General features: G+C 41.7%; 1 protein-coding gene across 1 annotated transcript in view; it reads right to left on the bottom strand.

Annotated features, from left to right (window-relative positions):
* The window catches only part of LOC126285315 (transient receptor potential channel pyrexia-like), a 252,608-nt gene that overhangs the window by 201,134 nt on the left and 37,788 nt on the right, over positions 1-13,686 (bottom strand). The gene's annotated exons all lie outside the window — the stretch shown is intronic.

The following is a 13,686-nucleotide window of genomic DNA, read 5'->3' as shown; positions in this document are numbered from 1 at the left end:
GGACTGATAAGGGGCAGCTCACAATGAGAAAAATACTGAATGACCAACGAAAGGATAACGTTCTACAATTGGGGCGTGGAGTGTCAGAAGCTTGAACCTGGTAGACAAACAAGAAAATCTGAAAAGGCAATGCAAAGGCTCAATACAGATATAGTGGCAATCAGTGAATTGAAATGGAAATAAGACAAGGATTTGTGGTCAGGTGAGAATACGCTAATAGGGTGTAAAAACTGTAGAGGTAGACAGAGATTGGATAAATCCAGCAAATAATTGAGAACGTAGGTTGCAAGTGGTACCCTTAGATGAAGAGATTGGCACTGGAGAGGAAGAAAAAGCAAGTATGGGCCAAAACAAGGAAAAAACATGGGCTCTAAAGAGGATACCTTGAAAGCTTTGAGCTTGCAGAAGAAGAGATTTGTTGCACAGAAATGAAAATGAAGTTCTCATAGCTCTGAAGATGTGGATGTTAGAGCCCACGTTTACTCGAGTTTTTGCTTCGAATGATAGTTCCTGTCATATCCTTAAATTTTGACCATTCTCCCGGGACATCCTGTATATTCTACTATTGTAAACACTATAAAACAACTTAATACAAAATCAGACATGCCCTCTCTGTCGTATGCGGCATATCAAAACCTGCTGCACTGTGGAAAAAGCTGCGCAGTTTCGGTATAGGGAAGCGAAGATATGACGCTGTTTATCAATCGTCTGCAGAAGAATTAAACGATTTCTTCTCAACAGCTGTAATCTGCCACGCAGCGACAAATTACCAGCCCCAAGATATCAATCTCTCGAGAGACAAGTTTTTCTTAAAACATGTCACTACCGGCACAGTACACAAGGCAATTATGAGAATCTCTTCCGAGGCAGTAGGAAATGATGGAGTGAGCATTGGCATGATTAAAAACGTCGTAGCCACTATTATTCCAGTTATCACAGACATCTTCAACCTGTCTCTTGTCAGTAGTATATATCCTCCTGAGTGGAAGCAAAGTTTAATCCAGCCTATACCCAAGAGTGACAACCCTAAGTCGCCAGGTGACTACAGGCCGATCAGCATACTACCTGCAATATCTAAAGCCCTAGAACACATCGTCCATGAACAGCTAACGGATTACCTCAAAACTCATAACATCCATGACGAATATCAGTCAGGCTTTCGAAAGCATCATAGTACAGCAACTGCATTAATCAAAGTAACTGATGACATTAAACATGCTATGGACAGACGTGAAGCTACTATCCTAACACTGCTTGACTTTAGCAAGGCTTTTGACACAGTTGACTTCGATATATTACTAATTAAAATGAAACAGCTGAATTTCTCAATCAGCGCAATACACTGGTTCGACAGCTACCTCAAAAACAGAAGTCAACAAGTCGTTTGTGGGTCGGAAAAGTCATCATGGAAAAGCATGCACTCTGGAGTTCCCCAAGGCTCCGTCCTTGGTCCACTACTCTTCTCACTGTACATTAATGATATTTCTTCAGTGATTCACTCCTGCAGCTACCATCTATATACTGACGACATCCAACTGTACATAAGTGCAAGCCCCAAAAACATTGCTGGCGCAGTAGCGAGTATGAACGCAGATCTTTGCTCTGTTTCTCGATGGGCACAGAACCTAGGTCTGAAATAAACCCCAAGAAATCCCAGGTCACACTTATATCTCATCCAAAGTTAATCAGTCGGTACTTTCGCGAAACGGTCCCTAAAATACTCCTCAATGGTACCCAACTACCATACCAAAAAACAGTAAAAGACCTTGGAATAATCTTGGATGAACACCTAAACTGGGAAGAACAAACAGTCACAGCTTGCCGGAAATCGCTCTCCTCCCTACATGCAATTCAAAAATTTAGAAAAATATTTCCAACCCATGTTAAACAAAAATTAGTCCAAACACTAGTCTTGCCTAATCTTTACTACTGCGATGTAGTTCAACACGGCACAAATAGTGAAAATTCTAGATGCCTCGAGCTAGTGATGAATGCTTGCGTTAGATACGTGTGCAATATTCGGTTGTATGATCATATCAGTCCTTCATACTCCCAGCTAGGTTGGATACGCCCACATACGGCACGCGATCTCCACTCGATGTGCTTACTTCATCGATTTCTTAGCCACTGGTGCCCCCAATACTTATCTTCTCACATTAAACACCTATCATCATTCCACAATCGCAATACCAGATCGGATACGTCTATCATCTTGGCTGTACCTTTACATAACACAAAATCTTTCTCCGTGTCATTCTCCATCTCAGCCATACGACTATGGAACGCACTCCCCTGTGATCTGCGTCTTATCCAGAACTACTCAACATTCAAGAGGGAACTCAAAACTTACATATTAGGGACGGTATAGCCACCATTGTTGTGCCCCTCCCATCTCTTTCTTTCTCCTCTCCATCACAGCTTCGAATTTTACCATTCTTTTTCTCTTCCTCTAACCTATCTACCTCTTATATATCTCTTTCACCCCATTCTATCGTCTTATGTCTCTGCTCAATGAGAATAACTCACAAGCTGCAAGAATATAACGAGAAAATTCCCGAATAACAATGGGACTGAATTCACAAAAGAAAAGTATGTTTACTTTCATATACTTAGTCACTATCATTATTATTATTATTATTATTATTACCATTATTATTCTTGATTGTTATAATTATTTTTATTGTTATAATTATCATTGTACTACTGTTATAATCTCAATTTTTTTGTTTAACATCAATATTGCATAATACGTTAAATGTCCTTAATGTTATTTAGAAACTGTAACTCGTTCAATCTGAGTATGCCTGGTTAGGTGTAAGAAAGGGCCTGAAGGCCCTAATATTGCCAGGTAAAATAAATGCATAAATAAATAAATAAATAAAATAATACGAAAACGTGGTGGAAAATAGTGTGCGCTTTGTTGACAGTTGCTCATAATACTAGAGGCGGAAGAACAGCTTCTTCAGCAAAAAATAAAAGATGCAAATGGTACAACTCCGACACACATTGTCAGTAGTGAACATATGCTGTGTAATAAATTCTAAGTTATAAGTACGATGGCGCAGAATGTTAGATATAAATGCATGTCCCTTACAAGCTGCTGAAGATGCTTCTATAATCTGAGGTGAAACGTATATGACAAATCGTAAATTTCATTACTTCAGCTGCACGCAGCGATCACCTCAATATTGTTGATGTACGAAAAGGAATTCATACCTTGACAAAAATAATGAGCCCATATCTGTGACTTACCGTTCCTCAAAGTTTGTGGATGAGGCATTCAAATACTATCTACAGTCATATACACACAAACGATTAATGAAGATACTGTGGCAAAAGCTGTAGAGTACGTTGTGTCGATAGTAACTTGGAGTGTAACAGACCAGGTTGTTCAGGAAGAGGAAGGAGGAAGTTCCGCTAACGCGTGCACGTCGCCTAGATACGTGACAGTTGGAAATTGCTTAAGATGTGGCGCACGGGAAGCTTCAGCGTTCGGCGCTAACACTTTCATCAAACGGGTAAACAGCCTTTCAGCAACACTGTATGGCGAGCTGTTGGTAGGGGAAATATAGCTCAGTCACTGCGTTAGGTAGTATATGCTATAGGATCTGAATGTCTCCTATTGGATAACCCATCTAATTGTTTTATTGATGACTTTTTATTGACACTATCGATTACGAAATTTTATAACTTCATCTCCAGACGTGCTTTTGACAGTCCTCCTCAGCCTAACACTGAAGTACACGAAGTGATCCAAAACTAAATCACAAACAAAACGAATAGTGGTACTGTAAGCAACAAAATATGACAGTTCGTCTGTGCCACCAACGTGAACGTGAAACATAGAGTAACCGAAGTGACGCGCATGCCCAGTGAAAACTAAGGACAGAAGTCAAAATAAGTATCCGTTTCAAAGCACATAAGATGCCTCAATAACTTGAGGCGAAACGCATAAGCAAACCATAAATAGCTTTCATTTAGTTACGCACAGATAAAACCTCTTTGTAATCCAGGAAGGTGGCGCACTGGTTAGCACCCTAGACTTGCATTCGGGAGGGCGACGGTTCAAATCGCCATCCGACCATCTACATTTACATTTTCTGTGATTTCCCTAAATCGTTCTGGACAAGTGCCGGGATGGTTCCTTTGAAAAAGGCACAGCCGGCTTCCTTCTGGGCTTGTGTTCAGTCTCTAATGATCTCGCTGTGGACGTAACGTTAAACTCTAAACTGCCTTCTTTCATTAAGCTATATGTTCACTTAGCTTTCGTTGGGCAGGTATGAATTTTCCGTTACCGTATGTTTCGCTTTCATACTAGTTGCGCATAAAAACAGTCATGTATTATCCTTATTGTAGCACTACTCAGTCTCGATGCGATTACTTTTTGGATCGCTGTATGTACTTCAATGTTTCGATTGAACAGGACTGTCTCAAGCATGTTTGAGAATAAAATTGTGCATTTTGTAAATAGTCCACATGAATTAAATGAATTCAGTAAAATATCTCAACGAATTATTCAATAACAGCATGTTAATAAGATACAACTGATCGCTTCTACGGTTCCAGTCATGAAGACGAATCGCACCTAAACAGACCGGAACTGTAACCTTACGACTCAAAACCTTCAGACACCTGGAGATATTCCCCGAAGATCAAGACAAAATGGTCCACAGGTAAGAAAAGGAAGAGCCGGTCGTCAATGGCCTTGGAATAGGAGGCAGAACGAACTAAACTCTGTCAATCCCCTACTGTATAAATCAGTGTTTGTGAATGTGGTGTCGTTCCACGTCGGCTCATGAAGTATTTTCCACCTACATGGCAACATCGGGCTACCACAAGATAAAAGGTGAAAGACCAGTGGAGCAATCAAAAGTCGCCCTCGGTAGAGTCATGATTTAAAGAAAGGAAGAAAGAAGATCGGAGTTTTACAAACCTTCGATGACGAGGCCATTAGAGCCACAGCTCAAAGCTCGGATTTGGGAAGAATCGGAAAAGAAATCGACCGTGTCGTTCTCAACAAATCCTCCTGTCATTTGCCTCAAACGATTTAGGGTGATCAAGGAAAACCTAAATCAGAATAGCCGTACAGGACTCGAACTGAATTCGACTCCAGTATCTTGAGCACTGCGCAACCTCGCTCGAGGATCACGATTTACTATTTATCCTGAAAACCGCAGAGCTTTCGTCTGAAGAGAGAGAAGAGAAAGAGAGAGCTATATTGGTAACTGCAATGAGCACAGGTGACGTACAGAGTCCCATATCGTTCAAAACGGTTCTATGGACGTTTGAAAGTGAAGTGGTGAAATGCGGGGACGTTTTTCTCTGTCTTACACGGGTGTCAGTGGCGGTTCATTCCTTTTTACACGTGGCAGTGTTAGTAGTTACAGAACTTGGTCGTTGGACAACGTGCAAAGGGTAGAAGATATCACTCAAATGCTGTGCTTATCGCACTTCTGCGACTTGAATCCTGCTGTAAGTACCTCAAAGAAGGAAGTAGAAAAATGATCAGGGAAATTCAGGAATACAGAAATACAAGCCCCTGAGGAATGAAATAAACAGTTAATGCGGGGAAGCTAAGACGAAATGGCTTCATGAAATATGTGAACAAATCGAAAAAGAAATGATTATTGGAAGGACTGACTGAGCGTACAGGAAAGTCAAAACAACCTTCGGTGGCTTTAAAAGCATGGAGGGTAACATTAAGAGCGCAACGGGAATTCTACTGTTAAATACAGAGGACGAAGCGGATAGGTGGAAAAAGTACTTTGAAGGTCTCTGTGAGGGGGCAGAAGAAATAGGAGTCAATTTAGAAGATATAGGGGATCAACTATTAGAATCAGAACTTCAGAGTGCTTTGGGGGCTCAAGATCAAATAAGGATGGATAACATTCCATCAGAATTTCTAAAGCCATTGTGGAAGTGGCAACAAAACGACTTTTCACGCTGGTGTGTAGAATGTACACATCTGCCTTTCGGAAAAATATCATCCACTCAATTCCGAAGACTGCAAGAGTTGACAAGTGCGAGAATTATCGCACAATCAGCTTAACAGCTCATGCATTCAATATACAGAAGAATAGAGAAGAAAATTGAGGATGGGTTAGATGACGATCATTCGGATTTAAAAAAGGTAAAGGCACCAGTGAGGCAATTCTGACGTTTCGGTTGATAACGGAAGCAAGACTAAAGAAAAATCAAGACACGTTCATAGGATTTGTCGATCTAGAAAAAACATTCGACATTGTAAAATGGTGCAAAATGTTCGAAATTCTGAGAAAATTAGGGGTAAACTGTAGGGAGATACAATAAAAGCCAAGAGTGTATAATAACAGTGGATGGTCAAGAACGAAGTGCTCGGATTAAAAAGGGTGTAAGACAGGGATGTAGCCTTTGGCCCCTACTGTTGAATCTGTACATCGAAGAAACAATGATGGAAATAAAATAAAGATTCAGGAGTGGAATTAAAATTCATGTTGAAAGGATATCAATAATACGATTTGCTGATGACATTGCTATCCTCAGTGAGAATGAAGAAAAATTACACGATCTTCTGAATAGAATGAACAATTTAATCAGCACAGGATATGGATTGGGAGTAAATCAAAAAAGACAACAGCAATGAGAAGTTGCAGAAATGAAAACAGCGAGAAAATTAACATCAGGATTGATGGTCACGAAGTCAATGAAGTTAAGGAATTCTGCTACCTAGGCAGCAAAATAACAAATGACGGACGTAGCAAGGAGGACTTCAAAAGCAGACGAGCACTGGCAAAAAGGGCATTCTCAGCCAAGACAATCCTACTAGTTTCAAACATAGGCCTTAATTTTGCGGAAGAAATTTTTGAAAATGTACGTCTGCAGCACGGCATTGCATGGTAGAGAAATATGGACTATGGGGAAATGGGACCAGAAGAGAATCGAAGCATTTGAAATGTGGTGCTACAGGCGAATGTTGAAAATTATATGGACTGATAAGGTAAAAAATTAGGAGGTTCTGTGCAGAATCGGAGAGAAAAGAAATATGTGGAAAACACTGACAAGGAGAAGGGACAGGATGATAGGACATGAGTTAAGACATCAGGGAACGACTTCCATGGTACTAGAGGGAAGTGTAGAGGATAAAACTGTAGAGGAAGACAGAGATAGGAATACACCCAGCAAATAATTGAGGACGTAGTTCGCAAGTGCTACTCTGAGATGAAGTGGTTAGCACAGGACAGGAATTCGTGGTGGGCCGTATCAGATCAGTCAGAAGACTGATGGCCCAAAAAAAATAAAGTGCCTATGAATCTCTTTGCAGCGTCATTGTCAGTACCTGCCATCACTTTTCTCTATTTTCAGATTGCTCTTTCTGAGGAGTGGAACAATATCTTACAGAGATTCATCAGTGATATAATTACATCCATACGAAGCCATGTTGGCTGATCGTGGACACGGTACACTGTGCTACGAACCAGTTAATTAAATGCCGGAGTCATAGAGAGATGTACTTCAGAACATCTACATAAATATACCTAGAGTATTATACTGTACCAGAAAGTATGTCCACGAACCCACGCGAATTGTAAATGGTTGCGAAAACACACTTGACCTCTTAGCCACAAACAATCCAGAGCTGATAGAGAGCATCAAGACTGATACAGGGATTAGTGATCACAAGGTCGTTGTAGCTGGGTTCAATACAATTTCTTCCAAATCCATCAGAAACAAACGCAAAATAATTTTATTTAAAAAATCGGATAAAGTGTCACTAGAAGCCTTCCTAAAAGACAATTTCCATTCCTTCCGAACTGACTATGCAAATGTAGACGAGATGTGGCTCAAATTCAAAGATATAGTAGCAACAGCAATTGAGAGATTCATACCTCATAAATTGGTAAGAGATGGAACGGATCCCCCGTGGTACACAAAACAGGTCCAAACGCTGTTGCAGAGGCAACGGAAAAAGCATGCGAAGTTCAGAAGAATGCGAAATTCCGAAGATTGGAGCATATACTGTATTCAAACATTATGAATCACCTCGAAGGGAACGATCTATTGACACGTAATCAGCATGGCTTCAGAAAACATCGCTCTTGTGCAACGCAGCTAGCTCTTTATTCGCACGAAGTAATGGCCGCTATCGACAGGGGATCTCAAGTTGATTCCGTATTTCTAGATTTCCGGAAAGCTTTTGACACCGTTCCTCACAAGCGACTTCTAATCAAGCTCTGGGTGCAAAAAAAGGCAGCTCGTTTTGTATTATCACGAAATAGGGGAGAGACTGTGGCAGATATGATACACGAGTTGGAATGGAATTCATTACAGCAAAGACGTTTTTCGTCGCGGCGAGATCTATCAACGAAATTTCAGTCACCAACTTTCTCTTCCGAATGCGAAAATATTCTGTTGAGCCCAACCTACATAGGTAGGAATGATCATCAAAATAAAATAAGAGAAATCAGAGCTCGAACAGTAAGGTTTAGGTGTTCGTTTTTCCCGCGCGCTGTTCGGGAGTGGAATAGTAGAGAGATAGTATGATTGTGGTTCGATGAACCCTCTGCCAAGCACTTAAATGTGAATTGCAGAGTAGTCATGTAGATGTAGATGTAGATGTAGATGTGTGCAAGAATGAATTAAAAGGTAATTTTTCGCAGAGCGCGAAATCTACGTCGATTTCATTATCGTTTATGCCAGAGTATTTCCTTCAAGGAAGTACGAATATGCATGGTTCTTCAAAAAGATTCGTCCAGTTTCACAAGACTGTGTCGTCTACATGAACAGAAAACAGACTATTGGCGTAAATTTAACTTAAGACGTAAAAGTGTAAAGTTTTATTTCCTATGGAGCCACCAGATTTTAAAACATTGTATCATTTATGCACCTGCACCTTCAATCTTGGAGTGGTGATTAAATTTTTCATTTACCTTTCACAACGTCCAGCTTGTCCCCCCACTGAAACCACGATCCCTGACACCACGCACGACAAACATCCAAACGACAGTCAAACTCGTCGAATACTTCTGTGAGTATATTTAGAGTTAGTGCATTAATTGGCACTGTTATGCCACGTCTATATTCACCGAAAGTTTCTGGAAGGGAAGTCATATAGATAGTCACCCCCACCAAAACAGACGCATACCATAAGGCGATCTTAGTGTCTGATGGTGCAGTACGAGATCTCTATGACCTATTCTGCAATTCATTATTAAGATATGGTCTTACACGCAGGTACTAGTGCGATTGTGCTCCGTCCTGTAAAAAATTAAATTTTCGGCATGATATCGCAATTGTGGAGAAGGTTGTTCTCCAACATATGTAGGTACGTGATTCTTCTATCCTTGTCTTCCAAAAAAAATAAAACAGAAGCGAGAGAGAAGACAGTCCGTAAATATTTTCTCAGGAAACAGCACAAAAGACATGAGGCTTTTAAAAGTCACTCTTGTGTTCGACTATGGTACGTGGATCATGTGTTCCCCGAATGTTGTGGCAGCACACTTTATCATTTAAACGGGACTTTGCTTCATTGAACACTGCAATTGGGAAGAAGTTGTAATCTTCCATCCCCACGCACAGAATTCACTAAATTTACCCCTTGTTTCTACTATCACATAGGAGATACAGCCTTCTGAAATAGGAGGAATGCTTTCGAAAGGCCAAATACACCGGCGTGCAAAACATAACGACTACGGTAATTTTCGCGTGACGTGTAACTGCCATGCAACATAGTTGGATGAAAATTGGACCATACGTACAAGGGACTGCTACAATATAGCACAGAAGGTAATTGAAAGCAATCCGAGTACGTAGTGGAACGAACAGAAAAGATGCTCTAACTGGGTGATCAAAAAGTTAGTATAAATTTGAAAACTGAATAAATCACGGAATAATGTAGATAGAGAAGTACAAATTGACACACATGCTTGGAATGACATGGGGTTTTATTAGAACCAAAAAATACAAAAGTTCAAAAAATGTCCGAGAAATGGTGCTTCATCTGATCAGAATAGCAGTAATTAGCATAACAAAGTAAGACAAAGCAAAGATGATGTTCTTTATAGGAAATATGTCCACCATCATTGCTAAACAATAGCTGTAGTCGAGGAATAATGTTGTGAACAGCACTGTAAAGCATGTCCTGAGTTATGGTGAGGCATTGGCATCGGATGTTGTCTTTCTGCGTTCCTAGAGATGTCGGTCGATCACGATACACTTGCGACTTCGGGTAACCCCAAAGCCAATAATCGCACGGACTGAGGTCTGGGGACCTGGGAAGCCTAGCATGACGAAAGTGGCGGCTGAGCACACGATCATCAATCGACGCGCGCAAGAGATCTTTTACGCGTCTAGGAATATGGGGTGGAGCACCGTCCTGCATAAACATCGTACGTTCCAGCAGGTGTTTATCAGCCAGGCTGGGGATGATGCGATTCTGTAACATATCGGCGTACCTCTCACCCGTCACAGTAGCAGTTAAAAAACCAGAATCACGCATTTCCTCGAAGGAAAAAGGCCCGATAACTGTAGAAGTGGTAAATCCAACCCATACCGTGACCTTCTCGTCAAGTAATGGAGTTTCCACGACAGTTCTAGGATTTTCGGTAGCCCAAATTTTGCAGTTGTGGGCGTTGACAGACCCTCGGAGCGTGAAATGTGCTTCGTCGGTCCACAGCACGTTACTCAACCAATCGTCATCTTCCGCCATCTTTTGAAACGCCCACACCGCAAATGCCCTCCGCTTCACTAAATCGCCAGGTAACAGTTCATGATGCCGATACACGATTGTCATGCGCAGTCACTGACGTTTTGCTGTCCAGCGCCATCTGTCGGACATTTTGTGAACTTTTTTTGTTACAATAAAACCTCATGTCATTCCAAGCATGTGTGTCAATTTTTACCCCACTATCAACATTATTCCGTGCTTTATAAAGTTTTCAAATTTATACTGACTTTTTGATCACCCGTTATTTAATGACAAGAATTACACTGAAGTCACCGCATTTATGACGGTGCCCTAGACATTACAAAAGGTAGGACATGGTTATTAAAAGGATGTGTTATCACCAAGGACAGCAATATATGCTTTGCAACATGCTTCAATACTGGCCAAAAGGTTGGTAAGAAGTCCTTGTGGTAGGACGTTCCATTTCCGCACCACGGCGGTTGACAGCTGCTGGACGGTCGTTGGTGCATGTGAACCTGCTCTAACACGTCGTCCAAACCCATCCCATTCGTGTTCGATGGGGTTTAATTAGGGGGAACTGGCAGGCCAATTCATTCGCCGAATATCCTCCCGTTCCAAGAGCTCCTTCAACTGAGCGGTGCGATGCGCTCGTGCACTGCCGTCCATAAAAATGAAGTCAGCTCCCATGTACCCATGAAAAGACGCACTTGGGGAAGGAGTCCAGTCTCACAATAACGTTGACCTCTGACTGAACAGTGTTTAAAGATTTGTAGGTCAGTAAGTCCATGCAACAATATGACTTCCCACACCATAACATTTGGGGCACCAAAACGATCATGTTAGATAATATTGCTGAGTTCATTGCGTGTTCCCACCTCTCGTCATGTGAGGGCACGTCCAGAATCAGGCCGAGCGTGGTCGTTTTGGTGAAGAAGCTCTCGGAACGCGATGATAATCGGCGAATGTACGGCCCTGCCCGTTTCCCCGACCTAAATCCCATCGACCACGCGTTGAATGCTTCGGGGTGACGTATAGTGGCGCATTTACACGCACAGACAACCTTGTAGCAACCGTCAGCTGAGCAGTTGGAGGAAAGACACGTCCTATCGCGGGACCCCCTTAACAACCTTGCGGCCACCGTGGGAGCACATTACAGATCGTGCACCAACACCCGCGGTGATCACACATCCTATTAAGCACCATGTCGCGTCTTTTCAATATCCAGTAGCGGTGGCTTGAGTGTGATTCTTATCTTTGAATAAAAGTGTTATGTCTCTTCATCTCACTGCGTACCTTCAGTTACCTTCAGTGCTATACCCTAGCAGTCCTTTATGGTCAAGAATTCATCGAGTTACATTACTCCGCATTGACACATTACGCGAAAATCACTTTCGTCCTTAAGTTTTGCACACTAGTGAATTATAAATCCTTAATGACATAAATTACTTACCAGAGTGGGAATTAGCATGGGCTTCGAAAAAGACGGTCGTGTGAAACCCAGCGCGCGCTATTCGTCCACGAGACTCAGAGGGCCATAGACATGGGTTCCCAGGTAGATGCCGTGTTTCTTGACTTCCGCAGGGCGTTTGATACACTTCCCCACAGTCGTTTAATGACAAAGTAAGAGCATATGGACTATCAGACCAATTGTGTGATTGGATTGAAGAGTTCCTAGATAACAGAACGCAGCATGTCATTCTCAATGCAGAGAAGTCCTGGGAACTAAGAGTGATTTCAGGTGTGCCGCATGGAAGTGTCGTAGGACCGTTGCTATTCACAATATACATAAATGACCTCGTGGATAACATCGGAAGTTCACTGAGGCTTTTTGCAGATAACGCTGTAGTATAGCGAGAGGTTGTAACAATGGAAAATTGTACTGAAATGCAGGAGGATCTGCAACGAGCTGACGCATGGTGCAGGAAATGGCAATTGAATCTCAATGTAGACAAGTGTAATGTGCTGCGAATACATAGAAAGAAAGATCCTTTATCATTTAGCTACAATATAGCAGGTCAGCAACTTGAAGCAGTTAATTCCATAAATTATCGGCGAGTAAGCATTAGGAGCGATTTAAAATGGAATGATCATATAAAGTTGATCGTCGGTAAATCAGATGCAAGACTGAGATTCATTGGAAGAATCCTAAGGAAATGCAATCCGAAAACAAAGGAAGTAGGTTACAGTATGCTTGTTCGCCCACTGCTTGAATACTGCTCAGCAGTGTCGGATCATCACCAGATAGGGTTGATAGAAGAGATAGAGAAGATCCAACGGAGAGCAGCGCGCTTCGTTACAGGATCATTTAGTAATCGCGAAAGCGTTACGGAGATGATAGATAAACTCCAGTGGAAGACTCTGCAGGAGAGATGCTCAGAAGCTCGGTACGGGCTTTTGTTGAAGTTTCGAGAACATACCTTCACCAAGGAGTCAAGCAGTATATTGCTCCCTCCTACGTATATCTCGCGAAGAGACCATGAGGATAAAATCAGAGATTATAGCCCACACAGAGGCCTACCGACAATCTTTCTTTCCACGAATAATACGAGACTGGAATAGAAAGGAGGGCCGATAGAGGTACTCAAAGTACCCTCCGCAACACACTGTCAGGTGGCTTGCGGAGTATGCATGTAGATGTAGATGTAGATTCTCAGAATATTATTTACCGCTGATATGAGATGTCTACCTTGGCAAAAATCTCTCAATTCTTAATATGGCAGTCTCGCATTGCGCTACCATCAATTTTATAGACCCATACAAAGGAAATCTCAGTCAGGCGTCCAGAACGTTCTACATCTACAGAATGAGTACGTTTAATCTCGTTCATCTACTCACCGCTGTCTTTATTAACATGTCTCGTTCCGTTGTATCCACGTTGTAATTCATTTTCCATTAATACAACTGTTTTATCATTGCAGGACAGTCGTTTCTATCCACGACGCTAATCTGCTAGGAGAGCTTCCAAGAAATAACTGTATAAAAGGTCTTTAAAACTGATTCTGGCACAGTATAAGACTGCTGTA

Source organism: Schistocerca gregaria, chromosome 8 (genome assembly GCF_023897955.1).
Source record: "Schistocerca gregaria isolate iqSchGreg1 chromosome 8, iqSchGreg1.2, whole genome shotgun sequence".
NCBI lineage: Eukaryota > Metazoa > Arthropoda > Insecta > Orthoptera > Acrididae > Schistocerca > Schistocerca gregaria.
This window is presented reverse-complemented; position numbering and strand designations above follow the sequence as displayed.